The 19,479-nt window shown below is 36.9% G+C and overlaps 1 protein-coding gene across 2 annotated transcripts in view; it reads right to left on the minus strand.

Annotated features, from left to right (window-relative positions):
- gng12b (guanine nucleotide binding protein (G protein), gamma 12b) overlaps positions 1 to 18,977 on the minus strand; it is a 65,012-nt gene extending 46,035 nt beyond the window's left edge. For both annotated transcript variants that reach the window (XM_066664858.1, XM_066664859.1), the window contains exons 1-2: positions 18,780 to 18,977; positions 6,663 to 6,738 (exon numbers count right to left, since the gene is read on the minus strand). The gene's annotated coding sequence lies outside the window, so the exon portion shown is untranslated. The remainder of the gene's footprint in view (positions 1 to 6,662; positions 6,739 to 18,779) is intronic.
- Between the last annotated feature and the right edge of the window lie 502 nt (positions 18,978 to 19,479).

Raw genomic sequence — 19,479 nt, forward strand, 5'->3', positions numbered from 1 at the left:
CGGCAGCATTCCTTTGTGGAAGATTGCACACCAGGGAAGATGGTGGAGTAACGCGGGATGATTTATTAAAGGTACCGTCATTTAATCTTTTCATAAAACACCCTACCAAAAACGTCACAGTGGGTTATAGGAATAGGCAACAATACACTTTACAGAAAAACAGCATTTGTAAGACTATATGACACCCACATACAGCTACGACTGACATATGACTCCAATTGATATTGGTGGCAATAAGCCCTTATAAAATGTTCATCGAGGTTTAGGTAAACTGTGAGGAAACACTTAATTAGGTGTTACATAGTCTTAAGAATGCTGCCCATTTATTTATTTATTTATTTGCTGTAAAAATACAGCAGTCAATTTTATTTAAAATATTTCAATGACTGCTTACATTTGAACAATCATTGAACATGATTTTCACCATTTATCACTAGGTTATAGTTTTTCTTTCATATCAACCATTCTTATGCTGCTACCACGGTCAGGAATCTGGGTTCCAGTGACATAAGTGTTTCTCATTTAGAGAAAATCCATTTTCTAGTTCAGAGCTGCATGTTTCTGACGGAGGGAGGAAGTGGAGTGTAGTTTGTGCTGTGGTGAACGGCATGTCTTGACTGGGGAGAATCCTCAGTGGCGTAAGAAGACAAGTCTACAGACCTACATAAACCAAGATGGCTTAAAATGTAGGGTAAATCATACACCTCATCTTGTGTGACTTGTTCTGTAACAAAACCCACTCCACACTAATTCACAAAAGGACCTGTTTATTAAGAGACATATAACAGGTAAGAACTGTACTGTATTTTGCATGTTTCTAAACTTAGGTTTCAGAGTCAAGATTTCAACATTTTCCAGTGAAACAAGTACAAGCCCTGAGTCTCACAAGAATTCACCAGGCCAGCAGGACCAATAGAAGACAAACTATACCAATAAAATATGATTTGGGGGTGGGTTGCCCCCATATGTCCTATAATCAGCCAAAACAATATTAGCATTAATTAGTTAGTTGCACACTGCTGTTATGTTTATACAGCTAACAGAAAACAGTAGACAGACATTGTAGTTCACTTGTTTCATAAGCACAGCGTCACTCCTGCTTCATTCAGCAGGTAGATTACAATGTTTTTATACTGAAATATAGATTCAAATCTCATAACTAGCTCTCACGCTTACCCCCCAATTCTCTCTCTCTCTCAACAAACTGAGAGGCTGTAATACAAATATCATAAAAACTCTACTCGGAAATATCTTAACAAGTAAAAAGGAAGGCTTCTTCTAACCAATATGTTTATATATATAAATAAAAAAAAGAGTCTGGCTTGGTTTCTTGGTTTTCGCCACATGTGCTTAAGAACCGCCTTTACTAAGAATCACCCATGCATGGCCTCTTGTGGCTTTTTGCTTTAGTAGCAGCTATCTTGAATCATTTTAATATATAACAGCTAGTAACACAGTGCCAGAAATCACATAAGCAAGCCTGTTTGGGAGTCAAAACTGCAGTTTACACACTGCATTTTCGATCCTTGTGCCACAAGCAAAAGTTCAGACTCCAAATTTGGCTTGGTTAATCGACCATCTGGATTTAGGTCAATTATACACACTTGTTTACTGGATGACATATTTAAGCTTTCTCTACACAGCTTGTACACAATCATACAGAAACAAAATTTGGAGCTTCTCACATTCCCAGAGTGTTTCCATCCAGATGATCATTAATCTGCTCTTAAACTGAACACTGTTTAGCTTGGACATTCAGCAGAGGGCCACTTATCTGTACGAGATGTAAAAATTCATTTGAATGGCTTGGAAGCGGAGCGAGGGGCCGGGGGTCCTGGTTTAGACGTTGCTAGGCAACAGACAGGAAGCTTCCCAAAGCCTTGCTTATGTAAGTGTGGAGCTGCTGTACAGTAGAGGAGCAGCACCGGATACAATGCAGACATTATCCAAGACTGGCTGGAAGAGCCTAGATGCTTTATAGTTGAATGTGAATGATACATAGTGGGGGAACGGACAGAGACTCATAAACTACAAGTGTATAGGGCAAGACTAACAAGGAAAAACTCCCACGCTCGGCAAGCAGAGAAATGTACACCATCAATCAGAATGTTAAAATATCATTACTCGTATGAAAAATTAAACTTGTAATGATGCATAAAGCTATAAAAATACGGATACATTTTGTTCAACTTTCAGTCCTGGCTTCACAGTTTGGTATCTTTATGATATTTTGAACAAACTTTTGAATGAAGTGCAATGATGGCTATAATCTTTAGCAGACCTGGGCATCTTATTTTTGTCTTGAGAGCAGGTCTTAATAATCTACCTTTGGCAAATAGTGGCTAGGTTGTACAGACTTCAAATTACCGAACATAACACAAGTTGACTTGGTTATAATACTAATTATATATTATTTAAAAATAATAATAAATGACTGAATAAAGTTAAGGGAATATTTAATTTTCATATTCAGGAAATTACATAAACCTACATAAAATTGAATTTATATATGCATTAAAAACCTAAAATATAGGATCAAAACTGGCGTATTTTTTGTTACATGTATGACACAAATCTACTTGTGAATTCACCCCACAAAAAATAATACTATGAAAATCATCATCAGGAAAATGCACAAACAAATCCCTGCATTTTGCCCTCATTTTAGTGACCCAGCTGGTTTCAAGGTTCCACTCCTTGATAATAGCATAAAATGGCTGAATCCATAATTGTTTTTTGTAGTATGACAGAAGAGGGAAGAAATATTTCACAGATTTCTCACTCTGGAATATGAGGAAAATAACACCTTTAACTTCTAGAATCATATATCTAAACAATTTAAACCACTACAAACAATTTGAAACACAATTGTAGAATGTACAGACATAACAGAATCATTGAATGTACCCTTCTGACTAGGTTTTTTTTAAAGGAATCCAATGAACATTGAGGGTGGCGCAGCAGGGAGACTCGCAGTCGCACAGCTCCAGAATACTGTGGAGGATGTGGGTTCCAGTCCCACTTTGGGTGTCTATCTGTGAGGAGTTTGATGTGTTCTCCCTGTGTCTGCATGAGTTTCCTCCCACAGTCCAGAAACACATGTTGGTAGGTGGATTGATGACTCAAAAGTGTCCATAGGTGCGAGTGTCGCCCTGTAAAGGACTGTCGCCCCCTTCAGGGTGTGTTCCCACTTTGTGCCCAATAATTCCGGGTAGGCTCCGGACCCACTGCGGCCCTGAACTGCATAAGCGGTTACAGACAATGAATTAATAAATGAATGAACTTTGACTGGTAGTATATGGGAAAGTTATTTAGTGTTTTTTGCGAGTTACTTGCTAAAATCACAGCTCAAACACTTAAATTTACAGCATGCACAAGCTTAAAGAAGTGTAGTAGTCAGGGCAAAGGAGCTTTGTTTTAGGTGAAAGCAGGAAATATTGGTCATGTGTATGTGTGTTTGTGGGGGTATGTATGTGTGTGCTACTGGCCAGATCAAGAAACCCCAGACATGAACTAGAGCCAAAACTGGGTTTATGGATCGCTAGGCAACAAAGCAGGAAGCTCATCATGTATAAACAGAGACAGACAGAGAGAGAAAGAAAAGGCCTTACATATTCAATGCTTTAATAAAACAACAAGTCATAAAACACAGGCAAAGTCCGAACGCTACACCTCCGTTGGTCCTATGGTTCAGTGTTTTAGCACAGACGCCATAGTGTTCCTCCGGTGTGATTTTGGTTTAAATGATTCAAATACGATCCTTGAGATGCGCTGCCAACATTTACTATCCAGGGATTCTAAACAAGTGCTTATAAATAAATCTTTTGATTATATCAGTACTGGTCCAATATCAGCGGACCATGCAGGAAAAATAAAAACAAATAAACATAAAAAAGAAAACAAAAGAAAAGAAAATATACCCAAACCTGTTACAAATCTATTCTATATTAGCGCACAGCCATATAGTAAGACGTGATAGCAGTTGTGTGGGGTGTTTTTATTATTATTATTTTTTTTAAGCAGCAGATTTTTTTTTAAAGTCCCAAAAACATTCTTCATTATTTTAATCCACTACAATTTTTTTTTATTAATCTCAGAGATTTTTCTTCACCATTAACTAGGTCTGTTTGGATGGACACTGGACAAATGTCCTGTGTTAGTACACAGCGGTGGCTCTGTAAATGGGAAACAAACTTAGGCTCAGGCTTTCTCTCTCTGCGTTGCTGGCGGAGCCACAGCAGAAAAAAAAATCCATAGGTAAAATTAACTTATTCTTGCTTTTTCAGATGGATTACATAATTTAAGGTGGAACTGACTCCTACTGCTAACTTTCCATGAAAATAAACACATACAAAGTGCTAAATAACTAAACATCTCGAGGTACAAATGAGTTTCAGTGGTATTTCAAAAAGTTAAATGACACACAAGGTATATGTCGGCTAATAAAAAATGCAGATCTGAATGAAAACAAACAAAACGGGGAGTTTTATTTGCAGTGTGAGCAGTAGTTCTCAAGTTTTCCCTTAAGTGACGAGGTTTTATTACACCTTGTCTTGGAAGCACATAAACTTGACACTGCCCTTTGTAGGGCAGTTCTACAATGAGTAAGAAGCCAGGTTCATGAGGTGCTTTTCATATAAATGTACAAATATATGAGATCAGTACAGACATTAAACATGAATCAAGGATTTAATATCTACAAAGAAAAAAATGGTATCATGTCATTTATTTCAATTTATTTCTAAAATCAATGCAGTTAAATCAAAATGTCAGTGCACTGGTGATTATTATTTCTTTTTTAATGTTTTAACACTAGTACAATCTAGCTAACAAAACTGTTAAGACTGCAAGGCCGTTGGCTAAAGTGACTGCATTTGGCAAACACTGAGTTTTGACAACACAGAGCTGACAGGAGATAAGGGTGAGCAACGGATGGCGAGAAACATCCGCATCTGACACATTTACACTAAACAAAAGCATCAGCGCACAATCAAAGGCATATATTTCAGTGCTGCCTCAATTTTCAAAACCCAACAAAGGCTTAATAGCTGTAAAACAGAAGGTGAGTTGTGTGTGTATTCTTTACACACACATCCTACCATCAAAATAAATCCTGTCCCCCCCATGCAGGTCAGCTTTGATCCAATTAGCCATTGCACATTTATATCCACAGTGGCCAGACCATGTCCTCTCAAAGATCATGACATCTCTTGTAATGGTTTAGGTGTTGATCTTTTATCACCTACTGTGTGGTGCAGTCGCTAAGCAACACGTTACTCCCCTAGACGACATGTATTTGTCCAGGCTCCAGCACTACACACAGTTATATGTGGTATAACCATGGCTCTTGTTTGGAGACGCCTAATTAACCAGTCATCAGTAAATGGCCATATGAACAATTGGCTGTTTGTAGACACTCTGCAGTACCTTGGTTATGTAACACTGTTGAAAGGCTTTCTCTCCTTCACTGAGAGGATCTGATGTGAATCACTGGCTTCTCTAATAACACAAACAGCTGCTGCTATGTTTCAGAACTGACACTTCACCACACTTAACACAATCAAACACTTTTGGACAGCGAAGTATGTTAAGAGATGTCCAACACAGCACAGTTAATGTGATAGGAAAGAGTTGAATGCGCACAATATTTATCTTGCCCATATATAGTCAAACAAGGCATGCTTGGGGCCTGAAGAATGCTTCTTTAGTTTCATGGACCGTTAAGACTAATGTAATTAATGGGAAAAGCGAAAAATAATAAATCAGCGTTGTGCAAACTGTACACATAAATTAACAGAATTGCCTCAAAATGCTTAAAAACTGCAGAGTTACCTCAAATACACATAACAGTATATACAGAAACTGTACAAGTACAGTCGGAATTCAAGCTTCAAAAATGAAGCTACTGCTGTTTTTTTTAAATTAAGTAATATACTTTATTTTTATAGCTTGTTTACACTTTGCACCTTTATTTTGTTTATAGTTACACTAAAATGCACCCATCTCCAGACAATATCCAATGTTATTCTGTACAGAATATTTGCCTTCGTGTTACAATGTTTCTTATCTGTGCATAAAAGTTGCATAAGGCTAATTTCATTTCAGTTTTCCCCATTTTCACCCCATGCAGGTTAATTCAAATCATAATTCAATTTAAATGGTAAATAAAGATGAAGAAAATATAGGAATTCTCAGCAGCTACAGCATTGAGAAACCACGTGTGTAAAAGGAAAGATCAGATTTAACAGGACTAATCTACATATTACCCTTAACAGAATATAAATAAACACACGTCCACAAATATTTGGCCATAAAGTGTAGCTTCAAGAAGAAACCTTTCACCCCAGTGCATGTAGTTCCTTCACTACATCTGGAACAAAAGTGAAATAAAAGCTATTTATGTATGCTTATTATATTTACAACATGGGAGCTAACTGATCCTCTAGAGTAAACAAGAAGGCAGAAGGACAGGAGAAGCTGCTTGCGGCAAAAGTGAAAGTCCAAGTGGTGCAATAAAGACTTACGTTCAGTTAACTAGCTCAAACAGATGCGAATGCCTTTAACAGCAAACTCTGCAGTCATTCAAGCACACAGAACACAGAGAGGCCCCATGGGATTTGGGGGAGAAATTAACGAACAAATAATTAAGTGACTGAACTCACCGGTGGTTGAGCTAATGAGGTCTTAAATCCCCGGGTAATATGTTCCACTGTCGGCAAACTCAGCTGGTGCAAGGAGCTACATGGTAAAGATCAGACAGAACAAGAGAGCAATCAGAGAGCAGGGTCTTTAAGAGTCTCCAGGGAAGAGCAGGGCTGTTTGGAATTGTGGTTACACTGCTCCATACTAAAAAATTGTAATGAATAAATGAATAAATGAATAAATGACACAGAAAAAGGTGGGCCACACACATTAGAGACATGGAGATTTGAGCAAAATTTGTTCCTTTTTTTGTTTTGTTTTTTGTGAATGTTTCAAATGATCAAAAACACTGAAACAATTCAAAAACTAATAAAAAAATAAATGATAAATATATATAAAACAGCAATATTATCTATAGAACTATTTCATATTTACTGTAATAACCGAAAAGAAACCGAAAGTCCATCTCTTGTAGTTGCAGTGTACCCATGTCCTTTGTTTGATAATGTATCATTTTAGTAGAAAAAATGTATTCCTAATCTTCATATTCCACTTATTTACATGTCTTTATCTGAAATCTCTCTCTACTCCTGGTCTGTCCATGTTCGCTGCATTGTGAAAATCACCGAGGTAATCTAGCAGAGCTGAAAAAATGAATTAGGGACAGAGTGAGACTGGTTCCCAAAGGAAAAGCATCATTGTGTGGCAAGCAGAGGCATGACTGGAGCTACTGCAGAGACCTGCTTCCAAAAATAACATCCTTCTCTACATACCCCCCCTACTCAAGCCTACTCCAGCGAAGCTCCCCACGGAATAGCTCTTTCAGATACTATTCAGGGGAACAGGACGCAATTTTCAACTGCATTTACTTGCCAAGACTGCGTGTGATTTGTGGTTAAGATAGTGGAAATGCCAAAAATCACCCAGAGAGACACTGTGAAATCTTACTTTTGGATTACAGTGTTAAAATGATGGCTCGTGTTTTTGAAACAGTACCCATCATTAAAACAGACTCTGAAACATAAATGAATAAAGCATACAACAAACTAATCAATAAAGTTTTAGTGCACTTTACACTCTCCTACAATATCAGTATTATAAGCAAAACATTAAAATGTACCTTTAAAAAGGTACAACAGTGATTTTGAGGTCCAGTTTTGTTCACTAAAGGTTACAGAAGGAGAAAATTCCATTATAAATCTATGTAAAATAAAAGTCCTGGAGAAGCAATTGGGCATATAGTCGCTGTCCAACTAAAAATATGTTTATATTTTAAGTGAGAAGGAACAAAACCTTTTTATTTTCAATAAAAGTCAATCATTTTAGAGCATTTCTATTGGTTGATTAATTCTGTATTTTCTTTCTTTTTTTTACAAAATTTGAAGGACAGCTGCTGTGTTCAAATGATATAGTAAAATTAAAATCCACAAAAATGGACAGCAGCGATATGAAATCAACACAATTTGAAAATCTACAATTATAACAGAATAAGGTGCAAATATGTTCCCTAACTAATGGTCCTTAATGTGTTTTGAGAATACCACCACAGTGACAGCAAAAGGTATCACCACAGGGACATTTTCCTGACAATGTACAATAAACAAGAATCAATATTATAAATAAAAAAAAACAATACATATACACACAATATATATCCTAGTGCAATATAAGCAAACACTACACTATGGGCAGTTTTAAATGGGTCAAGAGAACATTAGGCTATTAAGCTAACATCAAAGTATTCCAGCATTATATTAAACAAATTAAACATTTTAAAACAGAAAGCTACAGTCATGACCCATCTGCAGTATTATTGCTGTATACAAGATCATGAATATATTTGGAATACCTGGAATGTGCATGGAGTCAAATGTGATTTTACACATGCTTCTCCCTTAAGCGTTAATACTGTTTTAGTCTAAAAGGGCAAGCCGAGCAGACAGACACTAACATGTCCCACAGAGGCAGTCACGACTCATGGGTAAAGGACACACCCACCAGGAACATGGCCCAGTGAATGAAGTGAAAAGCCAGGGAAGTAGGCTGAACATGGCTTTAAATTTTTAACTCTTGCAATTACTACAACTACTTCCTTTAAACTGAAAAGGGAATTTCCCACGTCTAAACTACAGCGAAGGGTGATTGCAGTTCAATTCCACCCACCTCCTCCATCATCCTCTCTTCCTTTTGTTGTTGTTGTTGTTGTTATCTCTCTCTCTGTACTTGGTTACTATCACTGTTTACTGAAATGACTTTAGATATAGTTGGTATGGCTAAAAATAACCAGAAAGACAACAACATTTGTCCTGTGAACACATTATATATACACACACAGAGAAACATTTGCATCTGCTTAAAACATTCGTTTTTAATTAAGATTTAGGATGAATCCCATTTCTTAATTGAACCCCTACCCCTTGTTATCGTGTGTTACCAGTTGTGGTTAAAATCTTCCCCTAGAAATGGAACAACCCTTCAAACATGTATGTGTGTGTGCAGCTTAGAGAACAGATGGATGTAGTGAGTAGGCAGAGATACTGTCAATTATCTCTTGCATCAGCCAAATAAAATTCTGAAGTACCTGTCTATCATTCTTTTCATCAACCAATGGGTTTAAAGAAAGCATGATCCAGGAGGAGCCAAGGCTCCTTGCGGAGCTCCTTAGAATCTATACGTGGTTCTTTTGGGGGTTTAATGTTGTGTTAGGGTTATTTTTGTGCTGTGCGTTTGTGTGTGTGTGGTGGTTGGTGTGGGCAGAACATGAAAAGGATGAAAAGTTCTCTTCTCAAAAAGGGTTGTAACATACTTTGTTAGACTTACTGAGTTATAGCTCACATTAGCACTCTGAAAAACAGGTACTTCAGCAGCTAATGGCTGACTAGATCCCGCCCTCATGCGAAAATGGCCAGAGCAGTGTAAATGTGTCAGAAGCGAGAATCTAGACAGTGAAGCGAGACAGTGGACTCAAAAACTACAAGGTTTTGGAACTGAGTCCGGACCCAGATGCTGTTCTAACCAGACCTGGACCTGTAACTGATAAACTATTAAGAGCTGTTTAATTTTGAATAGAGTGTTTGTTTTAAATGCCTTTTAAATAATCTTCTAGTCATTACGGTTCAGGGTTAGCACTCCAGGAAATTACCACACTAATCACATACGTTTCTGCATATCACACATGAGGCTACTCAGCCAATCAGATCTCTGCATTATAATGAGTGACACACACAGGGCAGGGCTCCAGACACCACTGTCCTGGGGCCAGTAAAAATAGCCCAAGGGATGTGATAAAAGCTCTTTTGGGACACTTTCAGGACAACAATGTTGTGTGAGGTCAAACCAGAAACTTTAAAAATAAGGGAATGATTACTGGTTGAAATTCTCATGCCGAACATGGATTCCCATCCTTCAGCATAAATAGCCAACCAGCTTGCTGTTAACTGATTAAGTCCTGCCCTCCAGCAATCAGATTGCTGGTTATGTAATGCCATACTGCAACTACAAGTCATTAGGAACTTTATTTACTAGGGATGGGGAGATTCACCGATTCACATCGAATTTACGGTGCATCTCCTCTAGCCCTTTTACATCGGCAAATACCATGGTTAAATCGGGTGTTTTGTTTTGCAGCATCTATTCCGTATTCTAACGTATTTTCTGAGTCAACGTATTTTTTTATTGATTTCTTTTTTTTCTGAGGCAACATAAATGCACCATCGTGTCCTCAGGCACGGACTCGAGCACGCAGACGTACACAACAAAAATGGAAGGAAACGAGAGCATTAGCAACGACAAAAGATATTTAATGCACCAAAAAAGACACACAAATCAAACGTGTGACCATATTTTGGGTTTTTTAAGTGAGGTGGTCAACTTAACAAGATGCACTCAATCTGCAAGCAATGCCGTGGGGCTATAAAATACGTTAGTAGCGCGACAAACCTCGTGACGTCACGACGAACCTCCACGACGGCACGGTGTGGAGTAGCAGATAAGTCTAGCAGACAATAGTATGTGTTGCAAATCATAATTTTCTCTATGCACATTTTTAATACTGCACTTTTGAAAACTGTTTATCTTATATGTTTTATACATTTTGTATAAATATAGATGGAGAAACTGAGTAATTTAACTGAATAAAATGTAATTCTCTGTCTGAATGTATTGAATTATGCATTTTTTATATTATGTATTGGTTTTACTCCATTGAAAACAACCGGATGCATACATCCCTCAGATTGTTACAGAGAGTAAAGCAGAATTGTGCTATTGCGTTAAGAAAACTGATGGGTTAGGCTAATACATCCTCAAACCTCAACTAACTGTCTCGAATGATTACTTATCAAACCAAATCCTCTTATAATTAAGTCATATCATTATCAAATCATTTTTGAATTGCATCGTATCCTGAACAGGAGTGATTTGTATCGCATCGTATCGACAGTGTATCGAGATGCGTATCGAATCGACCTTAGTGGTGAAGATAAACATCCTTATTATTTACATATGCATTTTTTCCCCCAAAATTGTTTTATTTGTAAATTTGACAAAAATGAAAAAAGGAATTTTTAAGAGTATTTGTTATTTATAATATTTGTAAATCTTATTGAAACACGTTGAAGTGTAATTGAAAGGGTTTTTTGATTTGAAATCCCGTTGTTAACTACATCAAATGTTGCTATAACTACAATGCTTCTTCAGTATGCAGGGTATGGCACTGGTCCTATTGCAGGTAATGCATTATTTTGCGGACTTTGGCTTGATTTTCTCTATCTGGACCTTAGTGGATTTTCATTAATTAACCCTGTTCTAGCGGATAAATTAATCTTTGAAAATATTGGGGGCTGATGCAAAACATGAAGGACAGCTCGTTCTAATTTGCAATTGGCCAACACAAAATCTGATTGAATTTTTCAGTGGCTGATGCAAAAAATGGACAGGATCCTCCCCAAAAACATTTTGGTCTCCGGTCAGTAGCATTACAATTCTCCATAAGTCATGAAAACACAAAAAAGCAGCTCTTCAGCAGTGCTCTGCTGCCAGTCTGCAGCGATAGAGGTGTGCTTCTGGATTTTAATGTAGTTAAATTTAGAGAAACATGCCTTCAAAAGTGTTCTGCGATCATATATTGTCGCCCACCTTTAACTCTCAATGGTATGAAGCTGAATTCATCTGCTAACACTGCAGCTCTTTGTTCCAAACTTATAGTTCCACCCTTAAATGCTGCAGTACCCACAGGTGCTAGAATGTAATTGCTTCAGCATTTAAGGTGGAACTGGACATTCTGAAACATCTGCAAAGAATTAGCAATGTTTCATGCTTGTTATGAAATAAAGGGAGATAACACACAAACTAGTATGGTTGTTAAAGGAGAAAACACTGACATTTGTGGCTTTTGGTCGCTTGCGCCACCATCTTGCCGGTGATTAACGAGGCATTCATTTTCCTTTTTTTTGATGTGTGACACTGACCAATCTTCATTTCAAGGGGTTTATATCCCCACCCCTCGTACCTACCCCCATGTCCTAACATGAATTGAGACATCCCTACACCCTTGTTTAAGAGGTAAGGCTAAGGAGTAAAATGGGACTCACCCTTAGCCTAAAGTTCAGACTTTTGAACCAGCATCAAATCCAAATTGTTTTTATGGTCACTCAATAAAAAGAGAGAACCGGAGCTGTAGTCTGCTGTCAGGAATAGCTGAAGTGACTCCAAAGTTAGTGTAACTTCCTTTTTCTCTTGTGTTGGTGCTGAGGAACATATAGTCCAATTCTGTTTTAAGTGAAAGTGAAGCAGCTGAATAAGTAAATCAGACTGTATGGACTCTGCACTGATTTCTTGGGAGTGGAGTCACTTCTCTATTTAATACACCATCAAATATTTCTAGTTTGGTTATTCCACACTACTCTGAAATGGCCTTAAAAGGCCTTAAAACCACTGTTTTCTCAAGACGCGAGCCTGACAACAGCTTATGACACTAAAAGAAAGCCAAATGTGAACCTGGGTGAACTTTTTTAATGAACTTACCTTTAAAATTCCCCATTCAATTTATGTCCCTAAAATGTGTGATAGGTTAACTGATTTCTAAATAATAATTACCATCTTAAAAATAAGTCATTCATTTATTTAGCGGGCACATCATAAAACCTTACTGTACTTTTTAAAATTGTGATACAGATTTGACCTCATATCATTAAAGATATACAGTGATTACCTTCCATACCTGGTTAAAATATGGAGAGATTTCAGCCCTTGTTCACCCTCTAAGTGTATACTGTAAATGTGAATGTGATTTTACCCTTCCAAAAGCCTAGCAAACCAAACCCGTCCAAATCCCACACATTGGGCTGTCATTCAAGTGATTCAGGGTTCTACTTTGTCTTGTACGTAATCATGCATGAGTCACTTGCGTGGTGTAGATTTAAATATGTTTAATAACATGGTGAGCTGCTCAGTGTCACATCTCAGCTACGCCAGCAGAGAATCTGCTCAACACACACACACACACACACACACACACATAGCTGCACAGTCACCCTCACACTCTGCTTGGTGGAAAAACAGCCTGGTCAAACACAACTCACAAACAAAGTAATTATGCTGAGGAGTCTGGCACAGTTATTAAGACAAAATGCTACCAAAATGCCACCTTCACACACAATCCTTCATTTAGACTAGCCTACAAAACAAGGGCCCACTCAGAGTCGACGTCAAATCACAATGCAAAGTCAAACCCCTCCAACTGGCAAATATTAGCTGTTATTTATGTATATTAAAATGAATGCAATATTAAAATGTAAGGTCAGTTTCCTAAAGGATGATAACTGTATAAAACAGATATCAGAGTCTGTCCTGACAACTGTGTATCACTGCTCAACACAGAGCAGGAACAAGAGAAGAATGAGATAATGAAACAAATAAAGAGATAAAACAGTGAAAGAAGATGGGCAGAGAGAGAGAGAGAGAGAGAGAGAGAGAGAGGAGAGAAGAAAAGCAAAGTAAACAGCTGATCCTCATCTCTTTTGAAACTTTGTAGGAGAACAACTGTGAATGACTAAAGTTTCAGACATTTGGTTGCACAACGTCACCACATGCACACTCAAAGTTAAACAGATTTTTTGGTACACTGTAATACACAGCATGAATAAAAGGACTCAGAAATCCAAAAAAGGCAATACATTAGTGCCAGCCTAAAAACAAACAAATAAAGGTCTAAATTTAATCAAATTGAAAAGCCTCAGGATTCCCACTCATACTGCCATCAACAGTATCAAAATTTCAGTTAAAACCCTGGACCAGGGATTCTCATGGAATTCCACCACATACTGCCACCCACTAAAGTCCTGTCCACTCGACAAAGAGGACACAGATAAAGAGTATCCGTGGAGTTAATGAGGTTGAGAACAATGCCTGTCACATTCCTTGTATTATCTATATAAAAAAAATCTAAGTGGATAATAAACTAGGCCTTCCTTCTGTAGCAGCCATTTGTAGCATGTGTTAATGCAGTGGTATGTGCAGGCAGAGGGGACATTGTGTGTGTTTGTAATAGACCCAAACTAGTAAAACTACATTCATTAGTTAACTTCTATTCATTCCTCAAATGATTTTGGGCCATTAGCTCCTCATAATCGTACCCAGTTTTGACATACATCCTTTAAAGAGGACATATTAAGAGGTGAACAAAAATCAGTTTCAGTACATGTGCATATTAAATTGGGTGTCTGGAGCCTACCAACCCACAAATTGTGAAACAAGACTACCCAGTTAGTATTTTGTGGTCTTCCCAAACCAGAAAATATGGGATAAATATGGGATTTTGCACAGCATATTTTTACATAGAGTGCAGAGAATCTAGAGTTGACCTACACAATATTCTGAGCATCCCCAATTGACAGTACAATGTACAGTGATTTTTATGTTATTCAAGATTTGTATAAAAAAAAATCAGATTTTAACTGATAAAAAATGGTATCTAAAAATAAGATTGTGGCATGGTGTGTTGACAGCAGGCTGTAAATTTGCAGTTTATACCATTTCCACACTCACTCTCACATATTGGTTCTCTCTCATAACTGTGTAGTTACACATTACATGCAACATGGATGTTACTACTGTTGGTGAATTCAGTGAAACAGGTGCAGCAGCTCCTGAACTGAACGTGACGTGTACGTTTTGCAGACTGCTAAGTTTTGCGGACTGCTCTCTGCTAAGAGACTTGCCAATTATGACCAAATGCAGATATCCAGCACAAACTAGCCATTTGTAAAATCTCCAATGTACAGTAGCAGGACTGAAACCCTGGAGCTGTGTCACCCCATAACATATTCACCCATCTGTAGTTTCTTATGTTTAACAGTTTCAACTGACTGACATGACAAGCTCATCGAACTCTAGTGTAATGCTTGTTGATTTACACTACATTTCCAAAGGCATGTGGACACACATTTATAATTCAGCCATTTTAAAAAGTGGACCCAATTTGCACACAGACCTTCAACTCAGCATACACTGAATAAACATCATAAAAACTTCCATGAAATTGGAGCCTCTGAAGCAGAAATATGATATTATTTAGGCCTTGTTCAATGCCAAGCATATTAGCTAGAAGTGCATACGCACAAGCACAGGAGTGTACAGCAGTGGAAATAATTTAAGCATTGCATTTTCTTGGCAAATGCAGAATAAATGCTTAATTCCTTAACTAGACAAAATAACATCAAGCAAGCATTTAAAACAAACAAACAAACAAACAAATGAACACCACTGGGTCTAATCTTTACAAGTCATTAGATGTTACCAGTGAGAGCAATAAACCGATAACCATGAGCAGCCATTAAAAATGTACATGTAACATTTCACAGATTTGACAGGATCTAAACAAATGTTAATTCATCCACTGGCATGAAGAAACACGCTTTTCTCTGATGGTATTTGGGTGTTTTTACTGAAATAGCCAGCAGACACGGAGCTTTAACTAACTGCAGTTATTACATTAGCTATTCAATTTAACAAAAGAATAATTAGACATTATTCCTAAAATTTGTTTTTTCTAATAATAATAAACACCAAAAATTTACAACCTTTGCCTTAAACTAGTGAATTCTGGTCAAGATCTGAACCATTTAAATTTGTATATGAGCAATAGATATTTTCTACATGTTAAACAACCAGCACCATACCAAAATGCCTCCTAAAGGTTAATGGACTCTCCAGTGAAACCAAATAGTCCTTTCATCAAGGCAGAGTACAAGGAGTTGTTGAGCACGTCTTAAAACAACTATTTCAAAGATATTTTAGTACACTGACATAAGTATATTCCACATATAAATTGATTTCAGTGCCCAGTGACAAATCTGTTACTTATTAATATTTTTAGACATTTAACACCTAGTAAAAGGCTGACATAAGTAAGTTACATAAATTTTACTTTACCACAGGGTCACACTGGCAATGTGCTCACTTACTGTGGACAATTTAAAAAGATTTAAAGTCAGTGTGATTCAAAAGTGAAAATGCATTTCACTTCCTTAACCCGACATATATGCAGAACACATTGTATTTACCCTGTATAAGAAAGTATAATTTTTAAAAATATTACAGGAAGAAAAGTCCACTACTCTTTTAAAAGATTAAAAAGAGCACAGAATAAGTTCTATTTAATATCAATATAACTATTAAGAGATGAACCAGCAAAAAAGATCCATTTTGATTTCAATTTTATAAAGTGCAGTATGTGGACGTAGAGTGTACATAAATTACAGTACACAATAAGGGACCATAAAAAACTTAATGTAAAGTGTTACTGCATGATTTATGATTACATTTTATTAATCATTCCCCACTATGCCAAATCCAATGTTTCTAAATCTAAGGAGAACTAGACTGCACCTGGTACTGGATACAAACCATAGTAATGAGATGTCTAAGACCAGTAGTGTTTTCTAGTTCAATCTGCTCACATTGGGCCTATTGTTTGAAATACAGCAGAAAGAGGTGAGGCTGACAGTGGAGTAAAACAATGGAATCTGAAAAAATTTGGGTGCGTTATAATCAGTCATCACACAATACCATACACACTCATCACAGAAGGCAGGTTCTGACTTGGACAACTGAATGTACAACCATACACTTTGATTATGAGGGCAAAACCTACACATCCTTCTTCCTTAATTACTGTTAGATATACTAAAAGCAAGATTGGCCTAACTGTAACATAAAAAAACCTTTGGCTTTAGAGTTTAAGCAAGAATAATTCAAATGAAATTAGATCTTAGTAAGTGATGACAACATGCTATTCCTCAATAATTTTATTATTTTGTGTCTTTTGTTTTACCTCCCGGAGGATACACATGCCTAAATGTTGTACAGCATTCTCTTAGATCAGAGCCAAACTCTAAAAACAAGGAAACGAAACAACAGAAAAAAATGTATTTCCCTTTTGGACATTATTTGGTTTTAAAATAATTTAAATATGTGCAAATTATACAGAAATAAACTGAAACACAATTTGAAGGACATACTATAATACTATAATAAACATAGTAAATAATCACTCATAGTGCTAAAGTACAGTGCAAAACACTAATATATATATATATATATATATATATATATATATATATATATATATATATATATATATATATATATATATATATAAACATAAACATGTGTTAAACAACCTGAAACCAAATTTGGTGTCTCTGTTTGGTTAAGTTTACAGTTGCAGTATCTTTGAGTTCTGATTCAGACTCCAATATGGAACTGAAACTGGACAAAATACTGATCAGCCCAGATCTACATACAACACACCCCTACATCGAGTGAAGCAAAAAAAAAATAAAAATAAAACATCCTGGCACTGAGCTTGGCATTTCCTGACAATAAAAAATGTGGAAAAAAACTGAGACCTTAGTGAGCTTCAAGTCCCTTTTTTAATGGGAAATGAAGTTTTAAGTAAGCAGATGACTAAAAACTGTTTATTTACTTCATTCCTACAGATCTTTTCATTTTGATTGTAAAAGGCACATGCACTCGACAGTAAAAAGAAAAGTTTCAGCTACAAAAAAGAAAATAAAATATTCTTACTCCGCTACGATACAAACAAAGTCAAACTGGGAAACTGGTGATAAATGTGCTCTTTTCCTGTATTACAGCTTCCACTGTTCCATTTGGGGAAACTTTCTGTTTTTTAACACATCCTGCAGTTCTCTTCCTTTTTCAATTACTTTACGGTCAATATTATTTTCTCAACAAAGGTTTTTGACAGCTGTATGTCCTTTTAAAGCTAGCTATGCCTTCTCACAGTAGAACCAAAAAACCATAATAATAATAATAATAAAATAAATAATAATAATAATAGAAGCTATCTTGTGTCTCTCAAAGATGAATTGTTTTTAATCTCATTGTATATATATATATATATATATATATATATATATATATATATATATAAACATCTATGCACATTCCTGCTTAATTTTCATATATATTTCGATTTTTTGCCTTTCTCTTTCTAGGGGATTTTGGGGATTCTATCTAATCTCATCATATCCTAAAAAAATTGATGAAACATATGAAGCCTGTTCACTGTAGTATTAGCAGGTAGAATATGACATAGAAAATCAGACATGTAAATTATGGGATTTAAACCATCTCAACATTCATCTGTTCACTGAGGTTATAACTGCGGCTGTGAGACTAAGAACTGTAAAGTATAGAGTGTGTGTATGAATTGTTCGCTCCTGTGAAAGCCTGTGTTATTCAGTAACTGCCTCGTTAAACTCAAACATTCAGATAAACAACACGCCCAAAAAGGAACTGTTAAAGAATGACTGCCAGAGCCAGTGCCGTTCATATTACAACAGAAAAACAGACAAATAATATTATAGAAACATGTATTTAATAACATTGACTTCTTTTTGCACTTATATTGACTGTTGACATGACCAGGAAAGTACAAACACACATTCCCAACCGTGAAACCTGGAGAATTTCCCAACCACAACATTTACAACCAACAACAAGGAGTCTGGAGTAGCATGTAACCTTCTGCTCACAGTATTCAACGGTTAGTGTTTATGGCCATTATCCTGAGTGTACAGTGTATATGTATATAGTGTGTGTGTGGGTCTCACCTGTAGATCAACACTGAACCGTCCACTCTTTTTCACAGCTCTAACGCTTCAGTTTATAGAGATTAACTCCTCTGAACGAGTCCGAGACGATTTTAACGCCTCTAAAACCCCCAAACTGAGTCTTATTTTAGGTTTAACTCGGAGCTGGAGGAGATTTAAGAGCCGAGGAGACCTCACAGCACTCTCAGCTCGAGTACACGGAATGCTGGGAACGCTGGAGGACTCACTGAGAGTTGAGGATTTCACAGCGCCGTCCCGCCTCCCAGCGGTGGCGTGTACGAACACATCGAGCATCCACAACATTAAATCAACACCCTTTTATCAGCTTACCTTCAATGGCCAGGACCCCTACAGGACCACCGCAGATGTGTAACACTGATGTGGTGGCATTTTGCTGGTATAAGGGGATCAGACACGGCAGGGCTTCTAGAGTTTTTAAACCCTGCAGTGTCACTGCTAGACTGAGAATAGTAACAACTGTAGAACTACAAATGGACATCAAGTGTAGATAAGGTAGGTGTTCCTAATTCAGTGAAGGCACAAATTGTAGCTCTACAATTCCAGACCATAATCCATGTTGCTTTGCATAATTTTTCCATCTCATTTCAAGACCACCACACAGCAGGTGAGTTACTTTGGTGTGGAGCAGGTTTTCTCAATATTGCAGTAACAGTAACATAGCAGTGGACTGTGTGTGGAT

This window comes from Hoplias malabaricus, chromosome 3, assembly GCF_029633855.1.
Source record: "Hoplias malabaricus isolate fHopMal1 chromosome 3, fHopMal1.hap1, whole genome shotgun sequence".
NCBI classification, from domain to species: domain Eukaryota; kingdom Metazoa; phylum Chordata; class Actinopteri; order Characiformes; family Erythrinidae; genus Hoplias; species Hoplias malabaricus.